Source organism: Anabrus simplex, chromosome 6, assembly GCF_040414725.1.
Source record: "Anabrus simplex isolate iqAnaSimp1 chromosome 6, ASM4041472v1, whole genome shotgun sequence".
In the NCBI taxonomy this organism is placed as follows: Eukaryota; Metazoa; Arthropoda; class Insecta; order Orthoptera; family Tettigoniidae; genus Anabrus; species Anabrus simplex.
Window position 1 is genome coordinate 222,129,387 of NC_090270.1, and position 23,015 is coordinate 222,152,401.

At 42.3% G+C, this 23,015-nt stretch overlaps 1 protein-coding gene across 2 annotated transcripts in view; it reads left to right on the top strand.

Moving 5' to 3' along the window:
• The first annotated feature begins 8,407 nt into the window (after positions 1–8,407).
• LOC136875673 (calcitonin gene-related peptide type 1 receptor) overlaps positions 8,408–23,015 on the top strand; it is a 409,243-nt gene continuing 394,635 nt past the window's right edge. For both annotated transcript variants that reach the window (XM_067149225.2, XM_067149227.2), the window contains exon 1: positions 8,408–8,538. The gene's annotated coding sequence lies outside the window, so the exon portion shown is untranslated. The remainder of the gene's footprint in view (positions 8,539–23,015) is intronic.

Consider the following 23,015-nt stretch of genomic DNA (forward strand, 5'->3'; position numbering starts at 1 on the left):
CTTACAGGCCTAAAAATGACAACTAAGAAAGGAGAGTGGAAGGTGCTGGAATCCCTGCGAGGTCAATGGGAACGTATGACGTTATGAGGAGAAAACACTTACAATAATACACCCAACAGACAAATAATTATCAAAAAATGAACATACAATTATAAATTAGCGCATAAATGAACTGCGGATTAACTGATACTTGAGATACAAAACAAGAAGTATAAGGGAAACAATTAAGCTCTTCGGTCACGAACAAACTTTGACATAGAGATCCAGAATTTACAGAATGAAAGGAGGCAAACTCGAACGAAACAAAATTAATTACACAATTCAAGAAGTTGTTACAGTTACTTACAATTACAACTAGACTTAGGAAAGAAGGTCTGCCTCTGAAAACAACACGTTGCGGACTAGCATAATTGCTAAGTCATATAAACGCTCTATTTTGGAAAATGTGGAAAACTAGAGGAAACTCCGGCACACGAGATGAATTTCTACATAATTACTGAATTTACATTAACTGGGAATTTTCCGAAACATAAGAATGCATTTAAATAGCATAAGGCAAAAATGCGCTTACCTTAGACGGCAGAAGACCCATGGTGGGACGGACGGACGCAAAACGCGTCCGCCCGCTCTCGTGCTCCAAATCAAAGACGCGGACAAAGTGACTCGCACACGCGAGAAGCCACAAACAGGAAATAGAGTGATTACAAATTACCAATAGCAACACTCCAGTTTGCCACATTCAACAATTAAAAATTCTAATATACCGGCCAATAAAAACACTTGTACTTTTGGCCAATGATGATTATCTTCTGGAATCGCATATTGCATATTAGCGGATATTACAAATCGACAGGAAAGGGGCACTTACACGTGGCACACCCTGCCTCACAAGTCATGAATAAACATTCCAAATCCCTTTCTATAATTTACAGAAAAATACAATTTAAATCAGGAAATGTAGATACCATAAATCGTCTTCATAGTCCATTTCTTCATATGCCTAAATGTGTAATAATTTTTAAATAAGAAAGCTTCATACAATAATTTACTTTGCATAAACACTTCAGTTCTTTAAATGTTTTTGTTTATCCAAAATGATGACAAGATAAAATTTACATAACATTACATACATAATAAGGACTTCTGTTGCTTCACTGATTTCTGCTCACCAACGGCCACAATTCAGGTTATGCCTAATCGAAGTTATACTTCATCTGTAGGCGTAGCCATGCATTAAACTGTCAGGTAATCCCTAAAAACAAACTGAATAGCGGCGTCCGTGTGTCGTTGTGAGGTACACAGACTACTGCGATTATTTGAGCACGTTGTACGTAAACCAGCACATCGCATGAGACATCTTAACGAGGTTCAAGTCGCAAGGACCGTCACTTTCATCCAGGAAGGATGGACTTACCGTCGTGTTGCTGTGGTTCTCAATGTCTCTCCATCAGTTACTCAACGCCTGTGGAATCGCTACAGTGAGACGGGCCAGTTCACAAGGAGGGTTGGACAAGGTCGTGGACTCATTACAACCCCACAGGATGACCGATATCTGACCATCTGTGCGCTGAGGCGTCGTTCAGCAACTGCCAGAGAACTGCAACAAGACCTCAGGAGGGTCACTGGAGTCACGGTGTCTGACCAGACAGTAAGTAACAGGTTAAGAGAAGTGTCCTTACGACCCAGACGTCCTGTTCGAGTGCCCCGTTTAACGCTACAACATCGCGCAGCTCGCCTTCTGTTTACCCGTACCCACGTCAACTGACAACTTCGCCAATGAAGATCTGTGTTGTTCACAGACGAGTCAAGATATCCCCTGACGCAGAGTGATGGACGTCAACGTGTTTGGAGACGCCGTGGTGAGCGGTACATGCCAAATGTTGTCCAGGAAGGCGACCGATTCGGACAAGTTTCTGTGATGCTGTGGGGTGGCATCATTATTGATGGACGTACGGATCTTGTCGTCGTCCGTGGTAATCGTACCGCTGCTCGGTACAGGGGTGCATCGAGCACATACTGCTACAGCATGTGTTGGTTGCTGCATACGGTGTTGGCCCTGAATTCGTACTCATGCACGACAGTGCCAGGGCTCATATACCGAGCATCACCAGAGCTGTCTTGCGAGAATTGGAAATTTAAGAGATGGAATGGCCTGCAGTGAGTGCCGACCTTAATCACATCGAGCATGTGAGGGATAGGCTTAACAGAAATGTTCGTGGGCTTCCTGTTCCACCACAGACTCTCCAAGACTTCGAACAGGCTCTCATTGAAGAATGAGACCAATTACTGCAACGTGACATCCGTCGACTTACTCGGAGCATGCCACATAAATGCTAAAACCAAACCAAACCCCTTGCCACTACAGCCCTTAAAGGGCATTGGCCAACCAAGCAACCGCTGCCCAGCCCGAAGGCCTGCAGATTACGAGGTGTCGTGTGGTCAGCACGACGAATCCTCTCGGCCGTTATTCTTGGCTTTCTAGACCGGGGCACTATTTCACCGTCAGATAGATCCTCAATTCTAATCACGTAGGCTGAGTTGACCTCGAAACCAGCCCTCAGGTCCAGGTAAATTCCCTGACCTGGCCTGGAATCGAACCCGAGGCCTCCGCGTATGAGGCAGACACGCTAACTCACCACGGACGTAAATGCTAAGCAGTGATACACCATACTGAAGCTCTCCAACTGTAACAAAAGTCCACCCTGGAGGACTGTTCTCACTTTGTTTCCACCCCTATTTGGACATTTCCGTTTGTGTTCTGAAAATAAACGCGAATCCATCGATGATCTTTTGTATACTTCAACGGTAAAGCATAAAGGTTTAGTTGGTAATATACCTGCGTGTGAGGTATTGTTTTGTGGAGCATGGCGTACATTCAAAGACATGTTCACCTAACTGTGTATTTTGACAGCTGCAAGTTCCTCAATTACTTCATTCTCAATTTGGGAAGTGGATCATCAGTTCAACAAGGAACTCTTTGACCGTCGTTTAGGTGAGTTTTATCAGCATCAAACACAAACACACCGTGGGTCAGCCGGTATCACCGTAGCGTATTTGCTATGGCGCGATTCTCTCAACTTGGAGCTTCGTGTTTAAATCCCTCACATGGCAAAGGTTTTGTTTCTTTGATTGGTCATCTCAAGCCGGCTGAACCGTGTTGTTGTTTTCTGCACATTCCTTACAGTTTGCCGACGTTTTGATCAATCAATTGCTGCCTGGGAGACTAATTACCTCCGATCGAGTAACAGTATTACATCCGCCTTGACAAAAAAATATTGCTATGTATTCGAAACGTCGGCAAACTGTATGGGATTTACAGAAAACAACAACACGGTTCAACCCGGAAGAAGAAAATTTAACACCACCACTTCGCAAAATCCATTTGAATTCGCCTGCGAATCGATCCAATTGGCTAATTTCAGCAGCTGATAAAATGTCAACGGTGCGAGATTCAGAATGATTATTTTCAAATTATTTATCAGCATGACCAACCCTCTAACTCTCATATACCCGGTTCACGTTGCACCATCCTGTATAAGTTACTGTTAAAACATTAAAATATAAAGGTAAGTTACTGCATTATTGTTTTGATGCGATTAAAACAATTTATCTGATTAATGTTGCTGAGAATACAAAACAAAGGAAACGCTCCATATACTATTATTTGATGATAAAGGAGAAACCTATATGCTGAGGTCCATGGCCACTCGATAGAAGGTGTTAACGTTTTTCTGAAGCTGCAGAATTTGATCGGCACATTTTTGAAGTATGAGGCACTTATTGGGGCAGATAAATTACGGTGTGATATTAGGAAAGTGTGCAATATTATTTATTTAATTTATTTACACTGACTGACAGAGCAAATGCAACACCAAGAAGGAGTGGTTCGAAAGGGATGAAAGTTGGGGAAAAAACAGAGACGGCACGAACGAATAATTGATGTTTATTTCAAACCGATATGCAGGTTACACAATGCGCACGGCATCGACTCAGTAGGATGTAGGACCACCGCAAGCGGCGATGCACGCAGAAACACGTCGAGGTACAGAGTCAATAAGAGTGCGGATGGTGTCCTGAGGGATGGTTCTCCATTCTCTGTCAACCATTTGCCACAGTTGGTCGTCCGTACGAGGCTGGGGCAGAGTTTGCAAACGGCGTCCAATGAGATCCCACACGTGTTCGATTGGTGAGAGATCCGGAGAGTACGCTGGCCACGGAAGCATCTGTACACCTCGTAGAGCCTGTTGGGAGATGCGAGCAGTGTGTGGGCGGGCATTATCCTGCTGAAACAGAGCATTGGGCAGTCCCTGAAGGTACGGGAGTGCCACCGACCGCAGCACATGCTGCACGTAGCGGTGGGCATTTAACGTGCCTTGAATACGCACTAGAGGTGACGTGGAATCATACGCAATAGCGAACCAAACCATGATGCCGCGTTGTCTAGCGGTAGGGCGCTCCACAGTTACTGCCGGATTTGACCTTTCTCCACGCCGACGCCACACTCGTCTGCGGTGACTATCACTGACAGAACAGAAGCGTCACTCATCGGAGAACACGACGTTCCGCCATTCCCTCATCCAAGTCGCTCTAGCCCGGCACCATGCCAGGCGTGCACGTCTATGCTGTGGAGTCAATGGTAGTCTTCTGAGCGGACGCCGGGAGTGCAGGCCTCCTTCAACCAATCGACGGGAAATTGTTCTGGTCGATATTGGAACAGCCAGGGTGTCTTGCACATGCTGAAGAATGGCGGTTGACGTGGCGTGCGGGGCTGCCACCGCTTGGCGGCGGATGCGCCGATCCTCGCGTGCTGACGTCACTCGGGCTGCGCCTGGACCCCTCGCACGTGCCACATGTCCCTGCGCCAACCATCTTCGCCACAGGCGCTGCACCGTGGACACATCCCTATGGGTATCGGCTGCGATTTGACGAAGCGACCAACCTGCCCTTCTCAGCCCGATCACCATACCCCTCGTAAAGTCGTCTGTCTGCTGGAAATGCCTCCGTTGACGGCGGCCTGGCATTCTTAGCTATACACGTGTCCTGTGGCACACGACAACACGTTCTACAATGACTGTCGGCTGAGAAATCACGGTACGAAGTGGTCCATTCGCCAACGCCGTGTCCCATTTATCGTTCGCTACGTGCGCAGCACAGCGGCGCATTTCACATCATGAGCATACCTCAGTGACGTCAGTCTACCCTGCAATTGGCATAAAGTTCTGACCACTCCTTCTTGGTGTTGCATTTGCTCTGTCAGTCAGTGTATTTATTTATTTATTTATTTATTTATTTATTTATTTATTTATTTATTTATTTATTTATTTATTTACATATTTATTTATTTATTTATTTATTTGTCATAAGTCTGCACATACTTCTCCTCCATATTCAACAGACACTGCATGAATTGAATTAAAGAATGGCTGCATGAATGAATGAATAAATGAATGATTGCATGGCTGAATTGTATTAATGAATGCCTGAATGAATAAACATTTCTCTCCCAGTTACAGTTAACCAGCAACTGAGGAGAGAGTATTCCTAATCGAATGAGTAGATGAATGAATGTATGGATGAATTTATAAATGAATGCATGAGTGGATGAATTAAATGTGCTCAGAATATAGCTACGAAGCACCATCAGCTGCGAAGAGACTATCCCATTCGGAACTAACGAATGGATGGATAGAATTCATGATGCATGAAAAGCAAAGTAAACCCTTCACTCTCAGTAACGGATAAGTGTGCGATATTATACAGACTTCCCTTAATACAACATAGGGCTTAAAACTTATTTCCCACACACAGGAAGGAGAAGCAGTTGTGATATCAGCAACAACCAGGCTAGATAAATAATTGCACTGATATTGTTGCTTGATTTCTACATTGTTGTCAAGAAATCAGTGCCACTTACTCAGCGTAATGGCATCCTCAGCTGTATAGCTTGCCGAATCTCTGAATTACAGGATCACAATAAATAGCAGGCATGTAGCAATTAATAATGGTTCAGATTAATGGATGAATGGACAGTTCAGAGGGTTCCGGGTTCAATTCGCGGCCGGGTGAAAGATTTTAACAGCATCTGGTTAATTCCATTAGCTCCCAGGCGCTGAGTGTTTTTATCTTCATATCTTCATTTACATACAACACATCACATTACAAAATCACACAGAAAAACACAATACTCAACAAATCCCTCTGCACAGGGTTGGAATCAGGAAAGGCATCCGACCCTAAAACTAGGCTAAATATATACAAAGTGCCGACCCCAGTTAATTGGAAAAATGGCAGGAAGAAGAAGAAAAAGATATAATGAATTAAAGATACTGCTCCGCTCGCACTAGATTTACGCTGCCAGTTTCAGTGAACATAGTCAGTCGCTGTTCTTCTGTTCCGAGGATAGTAGATTCGACTCCAGCTGAGGTCACTGATATTTATACTTACTGATATTTACTGATTATATTTATATTTATATTTATATTTATATTTATATTTATATTTATATTTATATTTATATTTATATTTATATTTATATTTATATTTATATTTATATTTATATTTGTATTTTTTTTTTGCTATTTGCTTTACGTCGCACCGACACAGATATGTCTTATGGCGACGACGGGATAGGAAAGGCCTAGGAATGGGAAGGAAGCGGCCGTGGCCTTAATTAAGGTACAGCCCCGGCATTTGCCTGGTGTGAAAATGGGAAACCACGGAAAACCATCTTCAGGGCTGCCGACAGTGGGGCTCGAACCCACTATCTCCCGATTGGATACTGGCCGCACTTAAGCGACTGCAGCTATCGAGCTCGGTATTTGTATTTGTATTGTATTTGTATTTATATTTATATTTATATTTATATTTATATTTATATTTATATTTATATTTATATTTATATTTATATTTATATTTATATTTATATTTATATTTATATCTGTATTTGTATTTGTATTTGTATTTATTTATTTATATTTACTGATATTTATTTATTTAAATTAGCAAGGTACTGAAAAGCCATTATATCACCGTAGACACCAAAAATACGTTTGAGTAAGTCCCTAGTGTTCTCCGTATTCCTGTATGCAGCAGAATGCTAGATCCTCAAGACGAGATATTTAAAATGTACTGTTAGAGCCGTATGCTGAGTATCCCGTGGGCTGACATGAGTACCAACCTGTTAAAAAATAAACGAGCTCGAACTTTTGGTACGCTTATGTACTGTAGTACAGTAGCCCATTGCCAAGTACTTCGGTCACATTATAAGGCTAGATGGCCTAGAAGAAACTCTAATTGAAGGATTAATTGACGGATAAATGGCGTGGGGTAAAGCGTCAGGAAGATACATGGATCAGATTAAATATTCTACATCATACATGCTCCACTTCTGCGATGCACAAATTCTTTGCAATTATTTGAGAAAAGACTGGATAAACAACAGATAGGACATCTGCCACTGGGTGACTGACGTAAATTGCAGATTAGTTGTGATTGATTTGATTGATGCATGAGGATGACTGAAATAATGAGTTTACAATGATAAAAAAACTAGCGCCATTAAAAAATAATACATGCGATCAGCATAGTCGAATCAGGTGACTGGCTTAGAGGGAAAAACCCCATAATTCTTTGTCGTTAGGTGCCAGCACGTTAAATAACTCCTGCGGGATGTCACTTCAACACCAACATCTACATCCATTGAAGATACTTTAAACAAATAACACAATTATTAGATACATATCCGGCTCCATGGCTAAATGATAGGCATGCTGGCCTTTGGTCCAGGAGGTCCTGGATTAGATGCCCGGCCGGGTTGGGGATTTATACTTTCATTGTCTACCCTCACTGACGAGCAGGTCACCCGTACGGCGTCAACTCGATAGACCTGCACCAGGCCTCTTCGGAGGCCACACACCATTATTATTATTATTATTGTTATTATTATTATTATTATTATTATTATTATTATTATTATTATTAGATATATAGCACGATTAATTTTTCACGGTATGATAATATAATGGAATATATTTTATCATTTCAAATATGTGGACCGAGTCGAACCGATGATGCACTGCACAACCTGAACTGCCCGGAACGATTACATTCATGATCAAGTTTTCCCATTATCCAGTCTCATTACGCCACATGATTCAGTTCTACTGTATTTTCTGACCTATAAATACACCTGAAAAAATAAGATTAAGTTCAATTACTTTGTATCAGAAAGGGGATCATATTGTGTGTGACCCTAATTTGCTTATCAGCCGGATCATGACATAGTTACGCAATGTAAACAAAGGCTTTGTTTTTCCTGTCAGAGGTGTGGACCTACCTCTCTGTAAGCAGTGTTGATGGTCAGCGCTCCTGGTGGCAGGACGCACCACGTCCAGACGGCGAACAGCTCATCCCATCCAGCCGTGTCAGTTCCATACAGCGCCTGGAGCTAAGTGTGACACTGGACGTCCTGGCGGGACGCTTGATACTCCTCTCCTAGCGACGCCGTACACTCGAAGTATATTTTATCCTCGTTGATTGGTAAGTGTTCAGTATCCTAGCATCTAGTCCTATTCAAATGATTTGCACGTCCTTTGACATTTTGGGTTGTCACCTTCAACTTAACTGTTGTTCTTCAACTTTCTCACTTATTGCTTTCACTGTCTGTGATGGTATAAACTTGCATCTTTCAGTGACTATCGCCAAATTTACCATAACATGTTTATTGGTGCATTCTCGTAAGGGTCTGGTCGTCAGAAGTGTTCACTCTTTCGCCGTTAGCTTCATAAGAATATAAACAATCGATATCCGCGGGAACATCTTTTATAACTCGTAAATGTTAGTTTAAGAGCGTAAGGACGTGAAAGAACCTCATGAATTCACGTTTGTCCGCTTCTGTGGTGTAGTGATTAGTGTTATTAGCTGCCACCCCTGGAGGCCCGGGTTCGATTCCCGGCTCTGCCACGAAATTTGGAAAGTGATCCGAGGACTGGAATGAATTCCGCTCGACCTCGGGAGGACAAGTGAGTAGAGGGCCTCAGTGGTTTTCCGCGGTTTCCCACTTATTCTTCAGGATGGTACCTAACTTAAGACCAAGGCTGCTTCCTTCCCTCCCCAAGCCCTTTCCTATCCCATCGCCACCAAAAGACCTGTCTGTGTCAGTGAGACGTAAAGCAAAAATTGTAAATTTATTTCTTTGAATACAGTAAGCTTTCCTGAATCCAAAAATATGCGTAAGTACCTGTAACGAAGGTATATTTTAAATAGAAATGATATAGGCTTTTGGGCTTATGTCGTGTCAAGAAAATAAGATGAAATTCTTTACGTTTTGCAGAGAACTTTGTTCTGTGTCATCAAAAGAAAATCTCGACTGTCCACGAGAAAGGCTTCTCGTGACACGGCATAAGTACGGGCCGTGAAAGCATCAATAGCCACACATATTTTAAATATTTTTAAATATGGTGGTGCCACTCCCCCTCAGTAGCCAGATAACATTATTCTTCAGAAAGCGGGTTGTTTTAATCTTCAAGTATACATTTCAGAGCAACCATAAAAGCTAGAACAATCAAACAGTACACTTATTTAATTGCCTTACTCTAACAAAAAAAGGCTCGCAAAATGTATATCGTCATTGCGCCTCAAAATACCGTTATGTGACAATGTTGAAGGGGAAATACTGACCCGCAACACATGTATCACAGTGAAAATTCCGATACAGTTCATGCAACACTGAACCTTTCCTGTCAGAGTTCCTTCTTCTTCTTCTTCTTAAAATGTTTACCCTCCAGGGTTGGTTTTTCCCTCGTACTCAGCGAGAGATCCCACCTCTACCGCCTCTAAGGCAGTATCCTGGAGTTTCAGTCTTTGGGTCGGGGATACAACTGGGGAGAATGACCAGTACCTCACCCAGGCGGCCCCACCTGCTATGTTGAACAGGGTCCTTGTCCAGGGATGGGATGATTAGGTGGGATAGACAAGGAAGTGGGAAGGAAGCGGCCGTTGCCTTAAGTTAGATACCATCTCGGCATTTGCCTGGAGGAGAAGTGAGGAAACCTCGGAAAACCACTTCCAGAATAGCTGAGGTGGAAATCGAACCCACCTGTGCTCAGTTGACCTCCCGAGGCTGAGTGGACCCCGTTCCAGCCCTTGTACCACTTTTCAAATTTCGTGGCAGAGCCGGGAATCGAACCCGGACCTCCGGGGATGGCAGCTAATCACGCTAACCACTACACCACAGAGGCGGACGGTCAGAGTTCCAAGCTGGAATATTCTCACACAGCGGTTTTTTATGGGCGTAACGACGATATATTTCACTAAAATATAAGTATGCCTAGTATTGTTTAGGAGGAAAGTATATGTTTGAGAGGTCATTTAATAGGACAAAATGCATTATTGGACATACTTGCAAACCTTTGTTTTAGCTACTAGTGTTATTAACTTACGCAAAGAGAATAATGATATACTGGGCGACTTGGTCGTGCTGTTAGGGGCGCACAGCTGTGAGCTTGCATCCGGGAGATAGTGGGTTCGAACCCCACTGTCGGCAGTTCTGAAGTTGGTTTTCCGTGGTTTCCCATTTTACACTAGGCAAATGCTGGGGCTGTACCTCATTTAAGGCCATGGCCGCTTCCTTCCCACTCCTAGGCCTTTTCTATCCCATCGTCGCCATAAGACCTGTATGTGTCGGTGCGACGTAAAGCAAATTGTTGAATTAGGATACCTAAAGTCCTTTCTCTGTGAAAATTGTACCTTTAGTTGTGGCAAAAATTTAATTTTTAAAGTGTGATTTGTTATTCTTTGTCTCCCTGTTGATGAATTAACGGAGACAGATAGTTGATATTACGCATGTTCTCTGGTCGATGTCAAAAGGAAAGCAGTAATAACAATTAATAATGTTATTGTCTTTACGTCTCATTAACTACATTAGACGGTTTTGGGAGACGCTGAGGTCTCGGAATTTTATCCTGCAGGAGTTCTTGTATGTGCCAGTAACTCTACTAACACGAGGCTGACGTATTTGAGCACCTTCAAATACCACCGGACTGAGCCAGGATCGAACCTGCCAAGTTGGGGTCAGAAGGTTAGCTCCTCAAGCGCCTGAGCCACTCAGCCGGGCAAGGAGAGCAGTGTTTCATTGGTTTGGAATACATACTTTCTTACATAATACTAGCTTCGTTGATGGGACAATCGTTTAACTTGTGTATGATTACTTTCTTATCGACCCCTCAAGTTGCTCCTGAGATTCCGAGGCATGTAGGTGGTCATGCGGCTGTCCGCGGCCGTCATGACATAGGCTACTCTCTTGCTGGCTCTCTGTAGCCCTTCTTGCTTCGTTATTGTCAATCTTCATTTGATTTATTTCTTCAAAAACAAAGTATCACGTTAATGTTCAAAAAGTAGACTACAAACATATGTACAAAGTCTTTGAACATAGGCAGGATGATTTCCATAGCAACTCTCCTGAGAGCTCATGGACTTAATACTTTCATACCACCGGCACTGATATTTCCCTTATTTATAACTTTATCAGTAAAAGGTATAGAACAAAGAATTTTGTAAATAATATTCTAAATAAATTTTGTCATGATCAATTTTCCTGTGAAGTTAACCATAAATGAGATACATCTCATTTTCTGTTTAAGGCGCGCTCTGAAGCTCCCACTAGTCAATCTTTTTGATAGATTTATAGCTATTACTACAAGATCTTATCCTAAACTTAAATGCCAAGCTTTATGAAAATCAGCCAAACCATTCATTCACATGTGATAACTGTAACAAACAAATAAAAAGTAGTCTGAACCCGACATTGGTTATTTGTCCTTTCCGATATATAAACCGCCAGGTTGAGTGGCTCAGACGGTTGAGGCGCTGACAATGCTGACACCAACTTGGCAGCTTCAATCCTGGTTCATTCCGGTAGTACTTGAAGGTGCTCAAATATGGCAGCCTCGTGTCGGCAAATTTACTGGCACGTAAAAGAACTCGTCCGCCTCTGTGGTGTCGAGGTTAGTGTGATTAGCTGCCACCCCGGGAGGCCCGGGTTCGATTCCCCCGCTCTGCCACGAAATTTGAAAAGTGGTACGAGGGCTGGAACGGGGTCCACTCAGCCTTGGTGGGTCAACTCAGTAGAGCTGGGTTCGATTCCCACCTCAGCCATCCTGGAAGTGGTTTTCCGTGTTTTACCACTTCTTCTTCAGGCAAATGCCGGGATGGTACCTAACTTAAGGCCACGGCCGCTTCCTTCCTTCTTCCTTGTCTATCCCTTCCAATCTTTCCATCCCCCACCAATCTTTCCATCCCCCACCAAGGCCCCTGTTCGGCATAACAGGTGAGGCCACCTGGGCGAGGTACCGGTCATCCTCCCCAGTTATATCCCCGACTAAATGTGACACGCTCCAGGACACTGCCCTTGAGGCTGTTGAGGTGGTTCCTCGACGAGTCCGAGCGAAAAACCAATCCTGGAGGGTAAACAAATTAAGTAAGTAAGTAAAAGAACTCTCGCGGGACTAATTTCCGGTAATTCGGCGTCTCCAAATACCGTAACAAAGTAGTTAGTTGGACGTAAAGCAAATATTATTATTATTATTATTATTATTATTATTATTATTATTATTATTATTATTATTATTATTATTATATAAACCAGGTAGGAGGTTAATATTCAAAAAGTACAAACAGAAAGACAATTTTATTTACAGTATACAGATGAACCTAAAAAATTGGCTTTAAACATACTGGTTTCATGTCCAGTTGCTTGAAAATCACGGGAAGACGATGCTTCATAGGACGCTATACCTTCTAGTATAAATTTAAAGCAATGGTATACCGCTGAGAGGTGTCTAGCCACGTGGCTAAATGGTTAGCGTGCTGGCCTTTGATCCAGAGCGCCCCGGGTTCGATTCCCGGCCAGGTCGGAGATTTTAACTTTCATTGGCTTATTCCGATGGTTCGGGGGCTGCGTGCGTGTACCGTACACATAATTAGAGTTCATCACAGGAAGAGCTCCATCCTCATAGGCGCGCAGGTCACTTATACCGCGTCAGCTCTAAAGACCAGGCCTCCTCGGAGGCCACACGCTATTATACTACCGGCTGGGAGGTGCAGTTGGTCAGGCAATTCGTCCTGTGCTTATGGCTGATCATTAGGTCTTAGAGGATGTAAGAGTACCGATATTTTATCTTGTAAAGTGGTTAGCGTACCAGAAAATCTACTGCCTTTCTGAACTCAAGTTCACGAGTTCCATATCGGCTCAGACCAATGGTATTTTAAGGTGCTCAGATACATCATACGTAAAAGAACTATTGAGGGAAAAAATTCCGCAACCTTAGCGTCTCCGGAAAACCTTAGATTAGTTAGCGAGTCATAAAATAAATAACATTATTGTTAGCATTGTGTTACTGTATACATGGATTAGAATGGAAGTGTAGAGGGATTAATCCCCTCTCAAACTTATCTTGAAATAAATTATCCTGTTGGCGTTTAATTAAACAATACACTTGCAATGACCGTTTCAAGCAACATTGCAATAATATCATTTAGTGTAACAGGATGTAGGTTTTCATTTTCAAGTCTAAAGAGTGTCAGAGAACTCTAAGCAAATCTATGAAAACATTTTTAAGCCAGGAAAATATATTTCAAGAAATAAATAATCAAACACGAGTTTCCCAGGTACCCCCAGGGATTTACAACTAGGGAAAGGATTTTTAGATACTAATAGATTCGAATGCAAACGTACCCGTATTTAAGCACATTACACGTATCATCTAGCCCGCTTTGCAGGAATTTACGTACTACTTCACGGTTTTCGGAGATGCCGAGGTGCCAGAATTTTGTTCCGCGGGAGTTCTTTAACGAGCCGGTAAATCTTCCGACATGGATCTGACATATTTGAGTACTTTGAAATATCACCGAACTGAGCTAGGGTCTAATCTGCCAACTTGGGCTCAGAACGCCAGTGCCTTAACCGTCTTGGCCACCCAGCCCGGTGGGCTAAATTATACTTGCGACCTGCTTAAATAAGTTTGCATTATAACATACTTGTGCCTAAAAACTCCTTCCCTTACTCAACTTTTCAGCTTGGTTAGGTGACCAAAATTGATCACACTCACTTATGACACGCTCCTCTTTTTCATCATCGGGCCGACGATCTTCAATTTAGGCTTTTTAAAATATTTTAAAAAATCATTCTCTCGTCTATATTGTTCTCAACGGCATGAGGATTATAAGGACTAATGAGTCTTCCATTTACAACTTTTCACGGTCCTTCCCTTTCATACCGAGCTCGATAGCTGCAGTCGCTTAATTGCGGCCAGTATCCAGTATTCGGGAGATAGTAGGTTCGAATCCCACTGTCGGCAACCCTGAAGATGGTTTTCCGTGGTTTCCCATTTTCACACAAGGCAAATGCTGGTGCTGTACATTAATTAAGGCCACGGCCGCTTCCTTCCGACTCCTAGCCCTTTCCTGGCCTATCGTCGCCATAAGACCTATCTGTGTCCTTGCGACGTAAAGCCAATAGCTTCCCTTTCATTTGTCTTTACGCTCATATTCGAGGGGACAAAACGCATCCACTTGTCTATTTCTAACATTTTCAAGAAGGATACAATGATTCCCTAATAATAAACGTATTACCTCAGCTTTCAGCACTCATTTGGATAACAAATACAATTAGACGCATGAAAAGGGTGAACAGTTGTGAAACCCTCAACCATACTGAGAACCGGTCTTCAATTCGAGCCAAAGGCAGTACCTTTGTAGTTGACCTAACTACAATGAACGAAAACCTACAACCTGTTTTCCAGTCAATGACCGAGCCAGGGATGGAAGAATGAAGCCCCATGTTGCGGCGAGGATAGGAATTGTGCCGGCTGCCGAAGCCTGTCGCACTCCTCTGGGTCAATGGTTAATGACTGACAGATGAAATGAAATGATAGTGGAGAGTGTTGTTGGAATGAAATATGACAGGGAAAACCGGAGTACCCGGAGGAAAACTAGTTTCGCCTCCGCTTTGTCCAGCACAAATCTCACATGGAGTGACCGGGGTTTGAACCACGGAACTCAGCACTGAGAGGCCGAAGTGATGCCGTCTGAGCCACAGAAGCTCTTCAGTTGATCCAACTACAAATTAATCTAAAATATATCGTCGTTGCCGGGACGAAACCTCCTATGTGTTAATATTTTTGGAGATATACTGACCCGCAGCACATACGTTATGAAGAGAGAGAATGCCTTGACAATCATCACACGATATTGCCCCTTAGATGACAGAACTTTACCGGGAAAAGTTATGGTAGTTCAGTATTATACCACACGAGCAGCGGCATACCTCGATGATACTCCCTTCACTGTGTGAAGCGGTACTGCATAACATACTGCTATGTCAGGGGTCGTTTCATTGGTAGGTACGCTATAGGCCTACTGTCGGATTTTTTATTATGGATACTCCAGTTTAGGCGTTAATTACAAATCAACCGATAGACCTATTTAGAAATGAGTTATATCAATATTTTCCTTGTTTAATTCTGCATTAGAGAGCCTAAAATAAATATTTTTTGAAGTTCATTAATTCTCTTTTATTTGCGGTTATAGTGAATTTTGTCCTTCTTCTCTAAGAACCGCTCACCTAAAAACATATACATGGAAAACTGATTATTTGATGATAATAGAATTTCCATACATTATAGCCTCATGTCGGTCTAGAAAGCCAAGAATGACGGCCGAAAGGATCCGTCGGGCTGACCACACGACACTTCATAATCTGCAGGCCCTCGGGCTGAGCAGCGGTCGCTTTGTAAGCCATGGCTCTTCGGGGCTGTTGCGCCATGGGGTTTGGTTTGAGTCTGCGCTATAGCCTCATGTATTCGTAGTGTAATACTGAAGTTACAAGTTTTTCCAGCCACCCCTATCAAAGTTCTCATCATTTTTCTAAAGCAACTTTATATCAGCCCAGGATAAACGTACAACAGGAAACTTGGGTTTGTTTTGAAGCACTCAGTCATCGATATCAGAAACTACTCTATAAGCGTACAGTATGATACTGTATAAAGAGTTATGTTGATGGGAAGTTGATACGCGGTGCACTGTGGGAATAACAGCGCATAGAGTGGTGAAACCGTGGGCAGGGTTGCCGCGTCACGTACACTCGCTCCGGGCAGTTTTCCTGCGTTCTGTATGTTAGCCACATGAGTTCAAGATGCCTCTAAGACCGCCGTTGTCAGAGGGCGAACTTGCAAAGTTTTTGAGTATTATTTGTCTCCTATAAAATGACCAGGAAATGTAGAGGACACAGGTTCCCTGTGTACCAGAAAGTAGCAGATTGTCTTGGATTATCGTTGTCGTCAGAGAAGAGAGTAGGAGCCGCTTTGAAGGAGAATGATTGGAAATATATCATCCAGGTAAAGAAAGAAGCAGTGTTTGAGGCCGGGGCGTTCGAAAATCCAACCTGATCATTTTACTTTGGCCACAATACGAGGAAATATACGCTATTTTTTTTCACAAATAAGGCATTTACTACAATTAAAAGCCTGCGCCTGAAACTGTTGGAATATATGAGGGATCTTACTGATATGTCAGTTCATACGCTTTTGAAACTCTGGAAACAGTATAAAAAGTTCGAATCCCACTGTCGGCAACCCTGAAAATGGTATTCTGTGGTTTCCCATTTTTACACCAGGCAAATGCTGGGGCTGTACCTTAATTAAGGCCACGGCCGCTTCCTTCCCACTCCTACCCCTTTCTTGTCCCATCGTCGCCATAAGACCTATCCGTGCCGGTGCGACGTAAAGCAACTAGCAAAAAAAAAAAAAAACAGTATAAAAACACATGCTAAGAAAATGGAAGACTAACACTGGGAAAAAGATGGACTGTCTGAAAATGTCCCTCGTTTCGAGCCAGTCATAAACAACATGAATTACAGCAGTTCCAATTCATCGGTACATAGTGATTTTTCAGACCAATATTATTGACAAAATTAAATGTTGTAAAGATATGTAATTAACCCTTGTAAAAATTGCACAGTGTGACATTTCAAGTTACGGAACCAACCATCTGTAAACCTCTAATTGAACGTCCAAAGTCTTTATGAGAAAAGGTGATGGGAAATGGAATTTGTACGAGGAAATAAAATCAAAATTTGAAAGTAAACAAAAAGCTGCGTTCGTTGCGCGCTGCGTTTACGACTGAACGCGTCAACACTGTACCCGATTTCACCACCCTGCCCACTGGCAATCGCACGGTCCAGCGAGCACACAACTTCCCATCAATATAACTCTTCATAAGTTCAGTATCACACTGTACGGTGACAGTGGCTGTAGTTTCTGATAACCACAACTGACTGCTTCAAAACAAGCCCACGTTTCCTGTTGTGCGTTCATTCTGGGCTGAGAAAACGTTGCTGTAGAAAAGTGATAAGAAATTTCTTTGGGGAGGTTGAAAGACATGTAACTTGGATATTACATACGAATACATGTGGCTATAGCATACAAAAATTGAATTGGCCTCCGATAAGTAGTTTTCTATGTATATATTTTTAATTGAGCAGTTCCTAGAAAAGAAGCCAAAAACCCGAACAATATTTAATATAACCACAAATAAAAATAATTAATGAACTGCAAAATAATTTGTCTCATACGCACTAATACAGAATTAAACAAGGAAAATATTGATATAACTTATTTTGCAATAGGCTTATGGGTTCCTTAGTAATTAAAGCCTAAACTTGGATGTCCATAATAAAAAATCCGACAGTAGTGGAAGCAGTGTGAACTCAGCTGGCATTGAACCATACAGGGTTGGCGAAATGAAATGAGTTACCTCCATAAAAGCCATGAAGGTCCTTTGAGGAGTGGAAAATACACAGTCCATAACATCAGCACTAAGTGAAATAAAATGGTTATGTTCGGTCATTTTTGTCCCAGGAATAAACCTCGCACTCATATTTGATGGAGCCTGAGTGAACCCACAGGCCAAGTTCCACTCCACAAGTGGGAGTTTCGTTTCCAAATTTATCGACTTCCTAGGAATGAATTACCGAATGAGTTCGCGTGCTGTTAGGGGCGTGCACCTGTGAACTTTCGTTTGAGAGATAGTAGGTTCGAGTTCCACTGTTAGGCAGCCCTGAAGATGGGTTTCAATGGTTGCCCATTTTCACACCAGGTAAATTAATTAAATTAATTAAGGCCATGACCACTTCCTTCCCACTCCTAGCCCTTTCTAATTCCGCCGTTTCCACAAGACCTATTTCTGTCAGTGTGACGTAAAGCAACTTGTAAGAAGAAAAAAAACAAGAAATCGAGCCCACGTCACGTCCTTCCAGGTAAATTGAGCACGGCTTTACTGCCTCGGCTTGACAACACCGCAACACTGATATGCAGGAGTGGAATCAAATAGAGGTGTACCAAAGCTGATGCGACAAGCTCTTAGTTGCAATCAGCGGCATTCTGAAAGAAATAAGTGAGTTCTCAGATGAAAATATATTTACACCGGTCTGCTTTTAGACTAACTTTGCTGTACGAGAGTGAAATCTGGGTGGACTCAGAATATGTTATTCATAAATTGGAAATAACAGTCATGAAAGTAGGGATGATAATTGCTGGTACCTATAGATAGGCACAATGGCAGGAGGATACCTTAAATGAGGAGATAAAGGCTAGGTTAGTAATTAACTCCGTGAAGATATGTGTATACGCCGCCTTCGGTGATAAGATCGTGTGAAGCGAAAGAAGGAGGGTAGGAGAACAATGGACTCGACCAAAGATAATATGGGCAGCAGAAGGAGACCAAGGTGATGATGTGTAGACTAGTTCTAAATGGCTTAACCTTTTAAGGACGATTTTAAAACATCTGGAACTGTCCCCTCTACTGAGACATTTTTCACATTCTTGAAACCCATTTTTTTAATGCCTACACATCTTGCAATATATGTACTCAATATCTCTATTCTGTAAAAGACACAAAATGAATTTCCAGTCTCTATCTGAAATTTCACTGCTGTTTTCCGACAAATTCTCTAATACAAATTAGTCATTTTCATCGATACCATATATGACCTGGCACTAACAATAATTCCTAATATTTCTTGTTCATTCAGCGAACGACTTTACCCCGCCGTTATTGTTTACAAAACACCATATTCGAGATTAGTCACTACACAGCCATAGAGATACAAAAATATTGTTCATTGCATATCGATGAAAATCATCAACTTGCCGGGCTGGGTAGCTCAGGCGGTAGCGCGCTGGCCTCGTGAGGTCAAGTTTGCGGGTTCGATCATGGCTCAGTGTGGTGGTATTTGAAGGTGCTCAAATACGTTAGTCTCGTGTTGATACAATTACCGGCAGGTAAAATAACATCTTTTTCCTTTTTTTTTTTTTTTTTACAAGTTGCTTCAAGTCGTACCGACACCGATAGGTCTTATTGGCGACGGAGGAATAGGTAAGAGCTAGGACTGGGAAGGAAGCAGCCGTGGCCTTCATTAAGACACAGCCCCAGCATTTACCTGGTGTGAAAATAAGAAACCACGAAAAACCAACTTCAGGGCTGCCGGCAATGGGGTTCGAACCCTCTATCTCCAGAATACAGGATATTGCCAGAAATAAGCGACTGCAGCTAACGAGCTCGGTGAGTAAAGGAACTCCTGCAGGAAAGAATTCCTGCACTTCGGCGTCTCCGAAAGCCATAACAGTAGTTAGTGGGATGTAAAGCCAATAACATTATTATTTAAACATCAGCTGGGGGAATAATTCAAAAGCAGAAAGTCACAATATCAACAGTTGTATTCCAGAAGGGATCGTACCTGTAGGCCTACGTACATAGTTGTTTGTTGTTTGAGTCATCAGTCCATAGACTGGTTTGATGCAGCTCTCCATGCCACTCTATCCTGTGCTAACCTTTTCATTTCTACGTACCTATTTCATCCTACATCTGCTCTAATCTGCTTGTCATATTCATACCTTGGTCTACCCCTACCGTTCCTACCACCTATACTTCCTTCAAAAACCAACTGCACAAGTCCTGGGTGTCTTAAGATGTGTCCTATCATTCTATCTCTTCTTTTCGTCAAATTTAGCCAAATCGATCTCCTCTTACCAATTCGATTCAGTATCTCTTCATTCGTGATTCGATCTATCCATTTCACCTTCAGCATTCTTCTGTAACACCACATTTCAAAAGCTTCTATTTTCTTTCTTTCTGAGCTAGTTATCGTCCATGTTTCACTTCCATACAATGCCACGCTCCACACGAAAGTCTTCAAAAACATCTTTCTAATTCCGATATCAATGTTTGAAGTGAGCAAATTTCTTTTCTTAAGAAAGCTCTTCCTTGCTTGTGCTAGTCTGCATTTTATGTCCTCCTTACTTCTGCCATCGTTAGTTATTTTACTACCCAAGTAACAATATTCATCTACTTCCTTTAAGACTTCATAGTAAGTGGGGCAAAAATCTCCGAAACGTACCATTATGTTCGTGGGACATAAGACACATGTGGTAGCGAACGTACTGATACGTTAAGAGGTTAATGATGAAAAAAATTGAAATGGCATATGTCTTTTAGTGCCGGGAGTGTCCGAACACATGTTCAGCTCTCCAGGTGCAGGTCTTTTGATTTGTCTCCCGTAGGCGACCTACGCATTGTGATGATGATGAAATGATGATGAAGACAACACACACACACACACACACACACACATCCCCCCGTGTCAGCGAAATCAACCACTGATGGTTAAAATTCCCGACCCTGCCTGGAATCGAACCCGGAAACCATGTGACCAAAGGCCAGTACGCTAAACATTTAGCCATGGAGCCGGACAGAGTTTAATGATAAGAGGAGTGGAACTTAACGAGGCCACAGGGCTAGTTGTAAATACAGGATTTTATGTGAAGGTGCACAGTTAATTCACAATGGAATATGAATTACAAGAATGCCTGTCCATGGGAACGGAATGTCAGTACATCAGACATTAGCCTTGAGCACTGAAGGGTTCAAACAGGGCTCCCTTATGACATGTGGTTTTCGGAAATCATCAACCCCTTGTTATGAGTGAAAATACTAACCCGCACAGCACGTGAAGTGTTTCACAAATGACAGAAATATGATTTTTCTTTCAGTGATGCGGGTCAGTATTTGTTGGAATCGCAGGCGTTTCGTGACTTCTGCTGTAGAAAAAATAGAAAATGTTGCCACAGAACATCATCATACAAGAACAGGAATTCTTCTGCACGTCATAGTAGGCCCTGAATGGTAGCGTGGAGCTTGATGGAGAACAGACAGTTATAATGTTCATGGATAGTGTAAATATCCAAAGATTGCAGCACTAACTCTTGTTGATATAACCAATTGCCAGTAATTCACGCCTTTAAAAGCAACATTCCAGGCTATTAGACTCTTCACAGCTCCTAACGGACACTCAGAGCGCGTAGGAACTGCCAAGAACGTTGAAATAACTTCGCTCACAACAACGACAATTAAAATATGACCAAAAATTAAGTAATACGTAAAGCGGTAGCGGTAATTAGAATAGATCAACATTGAATTAATTCTTTTAAAAATGTGTAATATATACCGGGAACCTTACTCATATTCATATGGGCACGTTTTCGTTTCCCGGAGGAGTTCGTTGGGTGGTACGGTCTGCGTAGCTGTAAACCTTCATTCGGGAGGTGGTGGATTCAAACCCCAATATCGGTAGCCCTTTAAACGGTTTTCCGTGGTTTCCTATTTTACACCAGTCAAATTCTGAGGCTATACCTCGTTTAAGACCATGCCCTGCTTGTTTTCTCGACCTTGCCGAAGACCCATCTGAGTTAGCGTGACGTTAAACAACTAGTAAAAGAATTTGTTTTTGTTACTTTCTAGCTGTAGTACAAGGCTCTGCTGGGGTACTTTTTTCAATGATTGCTTTTAGGATTTTTCATGACCGGTTTGAAGTCCGGCTCCGTGGCTAAATGGTTAGCATGCTGCCGTTTGGTCCAAGGGGGCACGGGTTCGATTCCCGAGAGGGTCGTAGATTTTAACGTTAATAGATTGATTCGTTTGGCTCGGGGAGTGGGGGTTTGGAATGTCTTCAACATTAGAAATCATCTTAGGTAAGATCCCATCCTCACAGACATACACATCTCCTATACTTTATTTACGTTTTCGTTCGAGATTATTTACTTTCGCATTAAACTTTGTCATTGTTGCAGCCCAGTTTATCTGAGAATTAGTTGATCCTTTGAAATAAATAAAAACAGTTAGTTATAACTCTACGTATTTACGCTTCACTCTGTAGATATGATGTACACTATTTCATTTGTAACTGGAACTGTCACCAGTAAGTCTAGTGACTCCGAAATCTGGGGATTCAACACCAATCTCGGTAATTTTGGACATTTTCCTTTCCACCCTTCTCAGCTCCCACGCCGGTGGAGGCTGAACTTAGATTTAAACGTCATCCAGAGTGTCACAATTCACCTCCGCGACCATAAAACTATGGATCCGTTGCTATTATCGGTCGTTTTCGATTATTTTTACATGGCATCCTCTCCCCTAGGGTTGCTAGGGGTAAATTATCCCCACAGCATTGTTTTCCAATTATACTTGTACGAAGTTTGCTTGAGAGCTATGCTGGAACATATATACATACATTTGCAATCTCGGTCATTTGGACATACTTTTTCATATCTTCCCAACCCCCATGCCGAAGGGGACTGAACTTGTACTTAAACGGCATCAGGAGTGCCATATCAGCATCCCAAAAAACCATGGATTCTGCACTAATATCGGTCGTTTTCCATTATTTTCATATTTCACTCCTTTCTACCCCCATCCCTCTAGGTATGATATAGGTGTCTTACAGTACTTTTTCCAGATGGTAAGTCATGTAGAGTCCGGATTATTAGGTGCTGATAGGTTAGAATGCAAACTTACTTAAGCCAGTAACAAGTATACCCTACACTGTACAACGGTTATGCTATGAGGTTTGCATAGATATTAGGGGTACAGCCTATAGAACTCCTTGAATTTATTCTACTCTTCCTACA